We start from the raw sequence: 13,601 nt of genomic DNA on the forward strand, positions 1-13,601 counted from the left end.
GGTGTCGGTCCCTGTCACGAAAGTATCTGTTCCCATTACCCCTTTGAAATTTATCATTGGATGTGTTCCTGTTACCGTTTCCCGTCTCAAAACTGCCGTTTGCGTTCCGTTGATAACTTCCCGGATGTATTTCATGTAGTTACTCGGACTGTAGTTATGATTTCCACTCTGAAACTATTTGTCTGCTTACGTTGCGGTTTAAATTTCAACACCCGTTCAAATTTTTCTGCTAAGTCCAAAAATTCGTCTATTGAGTTGCTAGGACTGTGTACTAGAGCCCACTGCAAATTTTCCGGCAGACGCCTTTTCAACGTCGTAATTTCAGTAAGCATTTCCAATGCACGTTTCACATGCATTAATCTCGCAAGTTCACGCTTACAAAATTCTCGCATCGATTCGTCCCCGTATTTAAATGTTGGCCCATTCAGAAACTCATTTTGGAGTTGCGTTTGCTTCGCTTCACTCCAGAACGTCTTCAGGAAACTGCTTTCTAATATTTCGTAGGTAGTGAACGTATCACAGTGTATATTTGCCCACGATTGCGGCTCACCTTCCAAACGTCTTTTTATGAATTTTATATTCGTCTCGCCGGACATTCCCTTTAGAAAACCATCCCTGATGCTGCTAGAAAATTTACTTGGTTATATTTCCCGTCGTCTGCAAAACATTTGACCGATCCCGAATTCATCCGTGGAACACTGATCTCTGTAGAGGTTTGATATGCAGCTAGAGAATCCAGTTCGCTTGTTATTTCATTGATTTGTTTTTTAACTTCACTATTTTCAATTTCAATGTCAAATTCTACTTGTTCCTTTATTTTATCTACTTTTTTGTCCTCTTTACCTATTCGAACGGATAAGCTGCTTATGGACTCTGTCGTCTCAGCCATTAGAGCATCTTGCCTACTCATACAATTTCTTACGTTGCCTCCCAGATCTGCCTGCAACTTCTCCTCCTCATCACTGAAATTTTTCTCCGCTTGATCTACCTTAGTGTCAAGTATCCCAACTTCATCAGAAATTTTGCCCATTCCATACCGAATGGTTTTTAATTTTCCGTCTATCAATTCCTCGATTCCACTAGTTATTCTTCCTACTTTGTCTTTCACAACTGAACCTATTTCGGAATGACCCGAATCAATTTTTAAATTTACGTCAACTATATCGGTTTTAGCAGAATCAATTTTGGATCCCAATCCTCTTATCATTTGCATTAATTGCGATATAATGTCTCTCCCAAATTCATCTCCCTTGCCTGATTTCGGACTATTTGCCCTACTAAAATCGCCGCCGATCACGCTCTCCCGCTCCGACTTCGGGCTAAGCGACTCGCTATCATTTCCGGACCCACACATACTGGCTGACTGCTTAATATTAGCGACGCCTATTATTGGCGATTGAACTACAGAGTCATACATAATTTCACTATCAGCGCAGGTACTTAGCTTTATCGTGCTGGATCCTTCTGCCATGGTATTGCTGCCGACGTTGCAGTTGAAAACAACGCTGATCTCGTATCCTCTGCTGCGGTATTGCAACCACCGCTGGACGATGAATCGCCGTTGAAGATGCCGCTGCTAGTTGGGACCACGTGCTTTCGATGTCGCCTCTTCTTCCGCGTTACTTTTTTTTTTTATCACTCTTATCCACTGCTAAAACTCGGTGCCCACAACTGTTCCAAGATTCGTAGCTCAGAGCCCCCATGCAAAGTGCCTAAACCGCAACAGACATGGGATCTACGTCACAGAATGTCTTTAACTGTGAGAATTACAATTATAATTTCACAGCTATTAAAGAAACCTAATATTCAGTCCTGAAGCGATCTCACATTTAACTATTGCGAGAGTTCCTCCCTATCGAAGTTCAGATAATACTTTTGGAAACACTTTGTGGAATTCAAATCCAATTCTAAACTTTTCAGAGTTCATATTCCGCAACTAACACTTTCCAAAATCCAGTCCTGTTCCAACACTTTGCAAGATTCTTATCCCTCAGCTAACACTTTTCAAGTTCCTATCCAGGACGATCCCCTAAATGCGAGCTAACATCCCAAAGATGTTTGGGCTCACATGCGGTTCCCTTTCAATGAAATGCCTTGGCTCCAACTCGTCTAGGGGTTGAACTGCACATGTCGCATTACACGCCCTAAATTAGACACTTGTGACCCTTTCGTTAAATTGTCTGGCTGATGGCAAGTTTGCGAAATACAAACTTAACATATAATAACAGTAATAATAATATCGGGAACTAAATTAACGACCCATAAATGATGTAGGCCACACAGTTGCAATTTGGTTAGAATAATTTTTTTCCAGAAAGCAAACTAGTGGCGAAAGTGGTCGTATTTAGAGTTACTGTTACACGCATATCCATTTGGCACAGTTCGATCATTCACAATCTCCTCGCGAAATACAAGTTATCTACGCGAAAAGTTAGAGTTCACATCAGGCGCGCGGCTGCTCATCGCTCAGAGACGAAGTCCCGCGATACCACGCAATGCGAAATTTTCTTAGTCGTTTCACTTCCTAGCTGCCTAGAAACGCACTGTCCGCTTTCACGTCTCAACCGAACTGTACCCTTTGGTGTCTCCAGCCGAACTGTCCCTCTGCCCGTCTAAGACCGCGTTTCCCGCGCGCCGAATATCTTCGCTCAACTGATTAGGGCAGTTCCCTTTCCGGAAGCCGTATGTCTGATTGGCTACAGCTCATTCTACATTATTTTACATTTTAATATTTTTAAATAATCAAAGATTGACAACTTTCAAGTTCTAAAAAAGTAACAATAATATATATTACATAATAAATACTAAATTCTTTTACATAAAACCAATACAATTTCCTTCTTACAAGGGAACCTCCCCATCGCATCCCCCTCAGATTTAGTTATAAGTTGGCACAGGGATAGGCCTTGAAAAACTGAACACAGATCAGTCGAGGAAACAGGAAGAAGTTGTGTGGAACTACGAAAAAAATAAGCAAAATATACAAACTGAGTAGTCCATGCACAAGGTAAGCAACATCGAGGAGTATGTTAGCTCACGAGCGCCGTGGTCCCGTGGTTAGCGTGAGCAGCTGTGCGACGATAGGATCTTGGTTCAAATCTTACCTCGGATGAAAATTTTAATTTTTTATTTTCAGATAATTATCAAAGTTCAGCCACTCACACATAATCAACTTCGCTCTCCAAAATTTCAGGACATGTTCAGATTTGCTTGGACATATACAGAATTTGATGGTCTACGCACAGAAACATTTGAAAACGTAAAAAACATATGTTTTGACAGAGCACAGGGAAAACTGTGCGACTCTGAAACTGTTGCAATCATTTGATGCAGTTTATGTGACAAAATCTTACGTTTTCCTCACTTTTTTTTGGAGTGATTATCACATCCACAAGAAAACCTAAATCGGGCAAGGTAGAAGAATCTTTTTACCCATTCGCCAAGTGTACAAGTTAGGTGGGTCGACAACATATTCCTGTCATGTGACGCACATGCCGACACCATTGTCGTATGGAATATATCAGACGTGTTTTCCTGTGGAGGAATCGGTTGACCTATGACCTTGTGATCAAATGTTTTCGGTTTCTATTGGAGAGGCACGTCCTTTCGTCTACTAATCGCACGGTTTTGCGGTGCGGTCGCAAAACACAGACACTAAACTTATTACAGTGAACAGAGACGTCAATGAATGAACGGACAGATCGTAACATTGCGAAAATAAAATTTTCACTCGAGAGAGGACTCGAACCAAGGACCTTCCGTTCGGCAGTTGCTCACTCTTACCACGAGACCACGGCGCTCATCTGCTATGGTTCTCCTTTATGTTGCCTATGTTACACATCGACTATTCAGTTTGTATATTTTGCTTATTTTTTTCATAGTTCCACACAACTTCTTCCTGTTCTCTCGATTGATCTGTGTTCAGTTTTTCAAGGCCTATCCACTGTGTCAATTTATAACTAAATCTGACGGGGGTGCGATGGGGAGGTTCCCTTGTTAGCTTTGAAAGTCACGGCCAGTAGCCTTGCACCAATGCGCTTTCTGATAAATAAATAAAGAACAAAGTAAGTATTATGCACTAAACTTTACAACAAATATTCTGTTACCTAATGATTCAATAAGGTGTCGTTCAATGTGTTTTGTGTGGAGGATATGATGATCTGATGCTTAACTGATAATTTAAATTTACCATATCTTTTAAACAAATGAAGTTACAGTGTTGATATTTGCAACATTTGTCATTTTAATGATGCGCTTCTATATGAAATTAAGATCGACTAAAGCGTTCAGATTTTAGCATTCAGGTCTTTGTTACAAAACTTGTGAATTTCAGTTTAACAGTAAATCTTAAACTATTGTAGATATGATCAATATTCAAGTTTAATTGGGATCACCACGAAAATTTATGAAGGATGGTACATTCAAATAACTGTGGCTTCGTTCCCTGTATTACTACAGAATTAAATAGTTTCCATAAATGTTTCCCTTTATGGTCAATCTTAGGTCCTCCATATTTAACACTGCTACGTCTCCTCCTCCACAGAAGCCGTCTAGTGGGTTTCCTATGACGTAGGTTTTCGTCTGTCTCACTGGCACACTACAGCGCTTAGGCCTCAATAGCCAATAGACGCCTGTGAGTTTCCCCATCTCGTGGTGAATCTGCGCCGTTTGTGGCATCCGGTCCTCGACGACAGGGTTCATTTCACAATTCCAGTAGGCTGACACTTTCGGCCATATACTTAAATGAGAGCGAAATGCTCGTTAACTCACAAGGGGTAAAAGCAGAAAGTTAATTTATAAGCATCAGTTCCTTCTTGGTGAAAAGACTGTAAAGGATTCGTTAGGAGCCACCGAAGTCGAATGGTTTGTGAGGCAGGGAAGGTTCGTGAAAGTCAGGAGAGGTGAAGGGATAGGGATGATGAAGGTGGGGTGCCGTTGCGAAGCGACTCACCGATCTTCTTGAGGACCATCTGTACGCTAAGGTCGTCTTGGTGTGGCAAGCAAGGGTCATCCGTTGTCACAGCCTCTTGCTGTGGGGCTGTCGAGGTAGGCGCCTCTTCGTCTTCTTCATGCGTCTCCTGCTGGTCGATCTCCCCTTAGGGGAGAATGATCAGGCGTTTCTAATTCTATTGGCACCACCTCAGAGTCCCTCTGCGTCGCTGCGTACACCCCCACCTTCCGCGCAATAGGGGAGGGAGTGGCGGGAAAGGACATCTCCCTCTTGGCGGCCCGTAGCTCTTCCCGCAGCTGCTGCAGCTGCCTGTGGACAGCGACGAGCTCCACCTACCTGGCGGCCCTCTCTGCCGCGATCGCGGCTTTGAGGGCGGCCACTGCGTCATCTGTGGCAGTACGTGAGTGGCGTGTCACGTACGTCTTCTTGTGGCACCGCGGCCCGTCTCCACCTCTTGAATTGTTGGGGTGGGACTGCCTCTTCATGCATGGCGGACTACTCCTAGCGCTTTATGTACCTGCAGCTGCGAGAGTTTGCAGCGTGAGCGCCGCTTCCCAACGTATCCCCGTCACGTGTACCGTGCGCTTTCACGCATTTCAAACACGCAACTTTTCCTCTGCAGGTCCTCGCTACATGCCCCACCTTCTGGCACTTTAAGCAGTGCCGCGCCTTGTTCTTCCTCTGTTTCTTGCCGTCGCGATAGTTCCGACAGATTTAAGCAGGAACTTGACCGCGGCAACTATAGTTCAGTTCTTTTATCTTGGCGGTTCGCGCATGCCAGCCCAGACGCGGGAGAATGCTGCGTTGCCAGTTGCACGCGCTAAGAGAAGCAGCGCCATAGTACAGGCTGATTCAAAAAGAATACCACAACTTTAAAAATGTGTATTTAATGAAAGAAACATAATATAACCTTCTGTTATACATCATTACAAAGAGTATTTAAAAAGGTTTTTTTTTTTCACTCAAAAACAAGTTCTGAGATGTTCAATATGGCCCCCTCCAGACACTCGAGCAATATCAACCCGATACTCCAATTCGTTCCACACACTCTGTAGCATATCAGGCGTAACAGTTTGGATAGCTGCTGTTATTTCTCGTTTCAAATCATCAATGGTGGCTGGGAGAGGTGGCCGAAACACCATATCCTTAACATACCCCCATAAGAAAAAATCTCAGGGGGTAAGATCAGGGCTTCTTGGAGGCCAGTGATGAAGTGCTCTGTCACGGGTTGCCTGGCGGCCGATCCATCGCCTCGGGTAGTTGACTTTCAGGTAGTTACGGACAGATAAGTGCCAATGTGGTGGCGCTCCATCCTGCTGAAATATGAATTGTTGTGCTTCTTGTTCGAGCTGAGGGTACAGCCAATTCTCTAACATCTACAGATACTGTAGTCCAGTTACAGTAGCACCTTCGAAGAAAAAGGGACCAAAAACTTTATTGGCTGAAATGGCACAGAAAACGTTCACCTTAGGCGAGTCACGGTCATACTGAGTTGTTTCCCGCGGATTCTCAGTGCCCCATATACAGACATTGTGACGGTTGACTTTCCCGTTAGTGTGGAAAGTTGCTTCATCACTAAACACAATCTCTGAAACGAAAAGTTCATCTGTTTCCATTTGAGCAAGGATAAAATCACAGAAATCGATTCTTTTAATCTTATCAGCTGCAGACAGTGCTTGAACCAATTTCAGACGATAAGGTTTCATAACTAACCTTTTTCGTAGGGATCTCCATACAGTTGATTGTGGAATTTGCAGCTCTCTGCTAGCTCTGCGAGTCGATTTTCCTGCGCTGCGAACAAATGCTTGCTGGATGCGTGCTACATTTTCATCACTCGTTCTCGGCCGTCCAGAACTTTTCCCTTTGCACAAACACCCATTCTCTGTAAACTGTTTATACCAACGTTTAATACACCACCTATCAGGAGGTTTAACACCATACTTCGTTCGAAATGCACGCTGAACAACTGTCGTCGATTCACTTCTGCCGTACTCAATAACACAAAAAGCTTTCTGTTGAGCGGTCGCCATCTTAGCATCAACTGACGCTGACGCCTAGTCAACAGCGCCTCAAGCGAACAAATGTACAACTAAATGAAACTTTATAGCTCTCTTAATTCGCCGACACATAGTGCTTAGCTCTGCCTTTTGTCGTTGCAGAGTTTTAAATTCCTAAAGTTGTGGTATTCACCCTGTATAGTTCGCAAACTTACGTTTAGGGGGGAGCGCGCAGTTTATGAAGTAAAGCCACCACGGCCGCATTAACCCTTTCGCTGCTACAGAGACGTGCTCCCCGCATTCCACGCTGTGCGCGATTTTGTCATCACTGCACTGCTCGCCTGTGCAGACACATGGTGTTTCGACTTTATCATTCGATTTCACAAAAACTATTTGGCCCAATAATTTGATTTTTACACATCTTCTTTACTGATACCTTCCCCCCATAAATGACTTAATTTTGTTTCGATGTTCAACGCAGTTTTGTGCAGCATTAGATGTAGTAAACCATTGTACGAAATTTTGAAGAGTTTGCAGAGGTAAAAGTCCATAGCGTATACTTTCCGTATGGTCGATTTTAGTTGCCACTAGAAATTTCAAAAAATTACATTCAAACGAATAAAATTCATGAAGTAAGACACTTCGATATTGTTTTTAAGTAAAGAAAATATTAAGCAGCGAACAAGGTTTGAATTCAGAACCTTTCACTTAGTAGCCATACACTATAACCATTATGCTAACGCAGCTCATCATTCAATAGACATTCCATAGGACTTTAATATTGCACGCAAAATACCAACAAACATTGTTGGCATGACTATGAATTACTCACGTTTCGTCGAAGTACAATAGGAAAGGTGATGACTGGGTGTTGTGTGACGTCCTTAGGTTAGTTAGGTTTAAGTAGTTCTAAGTTCTAGGGGACTGATGACCATAGATGTTAAGTCCCATAGTGCTCAGAGCCAGCCACAATAGGAAAGAAACAATTACCGCTGTTCTTTATTGCGAAAAAGTTCGTGGGAATGATACAAACACCTTTCCTTGCTATCGCCTGAATTAGGAGGCTTATTGCTTGTTTGGTTTAATTAATAAATAGAATATGAAGCACTTGCTACAACGAATGCTTTTTCCAAACTTTCTACAAAAGAAAGTCTACTATCAAGACATTGCTTTTGTTCAGTTACTTTATTTATGACTGAACGTTTCTAAAACTGGAGACACTCCTCCGTGCTCTGCACTGCAGTCGAGCTCTGGCAACGTCATTCTCTGTTCATTGGCTGACTGTGTTTTGTGACGTCAGATGCGCAGAACGAACCTAAACTCGGCCGCCGTCGTAAATGACGCGCACTTTAGCTTGCCTCCCTTTCGTCATCCGGATTGTCGGCGAAGTGTTGTAAGTGACAAAGAGAACACCGAGCGAGGTGGCCCAGTGGTTAGCACACTGGACCCGCATTCGGGAGGACGACGGTTCAAGCCCGTACGGCCGATTTCCTTCCACATCCTCCCCTGATCCGAGCTTGCGCTCCGTCGCTAATGACCTCGTTGTCGACGGGACGTTAAACAATCACCTTACCGAGCGAGAGCAGTAGAATAATGACAGCTCCGCCAATGCACTGTCCTTTTATACTTGAAACATCCCCTTAGAAAAATTAGTGAATTACTGTGCTGATAAACCTGATTTTCAAACAGCTGAGCGAAACTGAACGTACTCTGACAGTTCTCTCTTTACTTATTCTGATCATCACTAAACTGACACACAATATTTTTAGCGCAACGCCATCTGACTTTCAATAAACCCTACAAAAGAATAGCCCTGACTAACAATAACCTATACCTTTCATGAATCACTTACCTCACAAAAATCTTCGTTACTCGAAATACTGCAATACAGCGAGCGCCAATACTGCCAGCTAAATAAAAGATTCTAACTACTGAAGGCACTAACTACTGATAGGCATAGTTAGCAAACGAAAGATTTTGATAGGGAACAAACAATGTATTTACCTTAATTGTGTTCAAAAGTCATAATATATATATATCAGTTCATGACATCCAGTCTTAAACACGTCCAGATCGTCCGCTCATAGTAACCTCTCAAAACTCTGGCATCTCTCTCCCCACATCCACCACTGCTGGCGGCTCACCTCCAACTGCGCAACGCTTCGCGCTGTTCACATCCAACTGCCCAACACCACAATAGCAAAAATTCCAACAATGGAGACCAGCCACAGACTGCACACAGCACAGTCAGTGATTTTCATACAGAGCGCTACGTGTCGTTACCAACATAAAACCCTAAACAGCCTACCTACATACTTTGTGTACGCGATACTATCGCCATCTGTATATGTGCATATCGCTATTCCATAACTTTAGTCAGCTCAATGTGAATACATCAGCAGTCTCAGAAAACTAAGGTTCATCCAGTGAAACAATAATATTTTCAACATCTTATAAACTACAAAAGTTAATAATTTACTGTGACTGAATATTTTCACAACAAACATTGAAACTAACAAGTTTTCAACGCTCCGTCTGATTTCAATAAACAAAATATCGGATCACAGCCTAGCACTATAGCTATCATCCCTGGAAGCTACACATTTGTATCTACTTTAATTACTGATTTATTACATTTTTATTCCTTTTTGGGTATGAAAAATGACTGTCAGAACATCGTATTCTCCACAACTGAATGCAGTGTGACTGTCTCGTATCTTATTATACTTGTGTAGTAATTTAATGAATATTTTACTATTTTTGCCAGTAACCTTATTTAAATGTTGATTACAGTTGATATTAAAAACCGTTGTAATTTAAAAGTGGTCAGTCGCATGTGTTAGGTGACACCACCATTGAAAAATGTGCGAAAAGACGCTTGTGTCAAACAGATCTAAGTAATAGTTTAACAAATATTTAACAACTTTTTGCTGTCATTTAACGTGAGCACACATGCGCAAAATGCTGGGTTATTTATTTATGAACAAACTATTATTTATATATACAGTAAATCGTCTTTTTATTAAATATTGTTATAATTTTTTAGTTGAGCACAGAAAATGGTCAAGTTGAGTCAAATCATGTCTGTAGAGCACAAGAACGATGTACTTTTGGTAGGAATGGCCTTCAGCCAGTACAAACTATGCAGTGACGGAACACTACTAGAGTCAAGTGAAGACGGACACTTTTTGAGTGGTACGATCAAGCGAGCTATTCAGGACACTTTTACGTCGATATCTATGTGAGGACAGATCAATCTGAGGTGACGTGTGATATTCGGCAGTGTAGGTGACTGATTCTGGGTGGTGAACAGCCGCTAGAATACTTTCATTTTTGAAGGGACTTTAAATTTCGCAAAGTTTCAATATGTTCCAGTTCAGAGCTTTTAACTTTCCCCGCTTGCGTAATGGAAGTAAACTAGACCGAGCATGAGTATTTACTTTTTGTCTCTCGTATGCTGATGTGTAAATCTCCATGCTGAATACTGCGTTATTTTAAGGAGGCGAATATTTCGTTATTGTGGTCACGAAATGGACTTAGTCTTTCGGGCGTCTTGGATAACTACACTACTGGCCGTTAAAATTTCTACACCAAGAAGAAATGCAGATGATAAACGGGTATTCATTGGACAAATATATTATACTAAAACTGACATGCGATTACATTTTCACGTAATTTGGGTGCATAGATCCTGAGAAGTCAGTGCCCAGAACAACCACCTCTGGCCGTAGTAGCGGCCTTGATACACCTGAGCATTGAGTCAAACAGAGCTTGGATGGCGTGTACAGGTACAGTTGCCCATGCAGCTTCAACACCATACCACAGTTCATCAAGAGTAAAGACTGGCGTATTGTGACGAGCCAGTTACTCGGCCACCATTGACCAGACGTTTTCAGTTGGTGAGAGATCTGGAGAATGCGCTGGCCAGGGCAGCAGTCGAACATTTTCTGTATCCAGAAAGGCCCGTACAGGACCTGCAACATACGGTCGTGCATTATCCTGCTGAAATGTAGGGTTTCTCAGGGATCGAATTCGAATGAAGGGTAGAGCCACGGGTCGTAACACATCTGAAATGTAACATCCACTGTTCAAAGTGCCGTCAATGCGAACAAGAGGTGACCGAGACGTGTAACCAATGGCACCCCATACCATCGGTATGGCGATGTCGAATACACGCTTCCAATGTGCGTTCACCGCGATGTCGCCAAACACGGATGCGACCATCATGATGCTGTAAACAGAACCTGGATTCATCCGAAAAAATGACGTTTTGCCATTGGTGCACCCAGGTTCGTCGTTGAGTACACCACCGTAGGCGCTCCTGTCTGTGATGCAGCGTCAAGGGTAACCGCAGCCACGGTCTCCGAGTTGATAGTCCATGCTGCTGCAAACGTCGTCTGACTGATCGTGCAGATAGTTGTTGTCTTGCAAACGTCCCCATCTGTTGACTCAGGGATCGAGACGTGGCTGCACGATCCGTTACAGCCATGCGGATAAGCTGCCTGCCATCTCGACTGCTAGTGATACGAGGCCGTTGAGATCCAGCACGACGTTCCGTATTACCCTCATGAACCCACGGATTCCATATTCTGCTAATAGTCGTTGGACCTCGACCAACGCGAGCAGCAATGTCGCGATACGATAAACCGCAATCGCGATAGCCTACAATCCGACCTTTATCAATGTCGGAAACGTGATGGTACGCGTTTCTCGTCCTTACACGAGGCATCACAACAACGTTTCACCAGGCAACGCCGGTGAAATGGTTCAAATGGCTCTGAGCACTATGGGACTTAACATTTGAGGTCATCAGTCCCCTAGAACTTAGAACTACTTAAACCTAACTAGCCTAAGAACATCACCCACATCCATGCCCAAGGCAGGATTCGAACCTGCGACCGTAGCGGCCGCGCGGTTCCAGACTGAAGCGCCTAGAACTGCTCGGCCACACCGGCCGGCAACGCCGGTCAACTGCTGTTTGTGTATGAGAAATCGGTTGGAAACTTTCCTCATGTCAGCACGTTGCAGGTGTCGCCACCGGCGCCAACCTTGTGTGAATGTTCTGACAAGCTAATCATTTGCATATCCAGCATCTTCTTTCTGTCGGTTAAATTTCGCGTCTGTAGGACGTAATCTTCGTGGTGTAACAGTTTTAATGGCCAGTAGTGTATTTAGCTTCAGGTTTCTGCTACCATTCTTGTAACACACTTAACGCAACTTTGTTGCATGGCCGGCCGCGGTGGTCTTGCGGTTTTGGCGCTGCAGTCCGGAACGGCGGGACTGCTACGGTCGCAGGTTCGAATCCTGCCTCGGGCATGGATGTGTGTGATGTCTTTAGGTTAGTTAGGTTTAAGTAGTTCTAAGTTCTAGGGGACTGATGACCTAAGATGTTAAGTCCCATAGTGCTCAGAGCCATTTCAACCATTTGTTGCATGTAGGTAAGTTTATCTTCCTGTCTGTTTTATATTTCGTAATTATGGGACTACTTTCCGTTTATCTGAGGTAACTTACTTGAATAAACATTATTCAGCATAGGTCTCTGGTGTCTTCTACATCAGTTTCAGACGTTAGAATAAAACAGTTTTATTAAAAAAAAATGTTGAAATGTGTGTGAAATTTAATGGGACTTAACTGCTAAGGTCATCAGTCCCTAAGCTTACACACTACTTAACCTAAATTATCCTAAGGACAAACACACACACCCATGCCCGAGGGAGGTCTCGAACCTCCGCCGGGACCAGCCGCACACATTTTTATTAATTATTCTTTTATCTTTTATTTCATATTTCTGATTACTTATTAATTCTAATTCTGCCAAATACAAAGACTATTCGGCTGCAGGATCACAGGTACAGGTTATTATTTGCAGCGAGTTTAGCTACAGGGCATGAGAGCAGACGTGTACCGCTCGATCCTACGACCTTATCGAGCCACCCTTTTTAAACAGAGCCGTGGATAGGCCATTTACCAAGGTATATCAATATGGAGGTTCGACGCGCAAGTCGCCGAAGTGGCGTCAAATCGAAATACATGTACCCGGCGAACGGTCTACCCGAAGGGAGGCCCTAGTCACATTACATTTATTTATTTATCAGTGTGGAGGTAATGTCACAGAATGTATACCTACCACATGCAAGAGTAAATGGTTAAAGGGATTACAGTGGTTTTTATGTTATGAATACTTAATTTTATAATTTGTCGTTTCTATAACTTTTACTCCGCAACATAATCATACGACAATTTGCCGTCCCCATGCCACCGGTAAAATTAAAGAACTGACGAAACTTTGGGTTGTGAGCGTTCGATTTGCCTTGCTGGACTTTGGCTTTCCCTTACATGTTCTTTTTTTTCTGCGCATATATAGCGGTAAAGGTATAAGTTTGAGGTGCCACACTTCACGTCGTTCTACGCTCACAAATTATGACTCAAAAAACAAAATTTCGTGAGTTTCTTCCAGTTTACAAGTGCTGTGGGGACGGTAAAATATTATGCTAATATTCTGTGGAGTGAAAAGTGAAATACGACACGAATAGCCTATTGCGAAAAGAAGGCAGATTAGTTCAGGGGCAGGCGGAAAGTGTTTGTCGGCCAAGGCTGGCAACCCACTGATGCGTTCGCCTCGTAGCGATCTGTAGCTGTGGTATACATTACAT

Source organism: Schistocerca piceifrons, chromosome X (genome assembly GCF_021461385.2).
Source record: "Schistocerca piceifrons isolate TAMUIC-IGC-003096 chromosome X, iqSchPice1.1, whole genome shotgun sequence".
Taxonomy (NCBI): Eukaryota; Metazoa; Arthropoda; class Insecta; order Orthoptera; family Acrididae; genus Schistocerca; species Schistocerca piceifrons.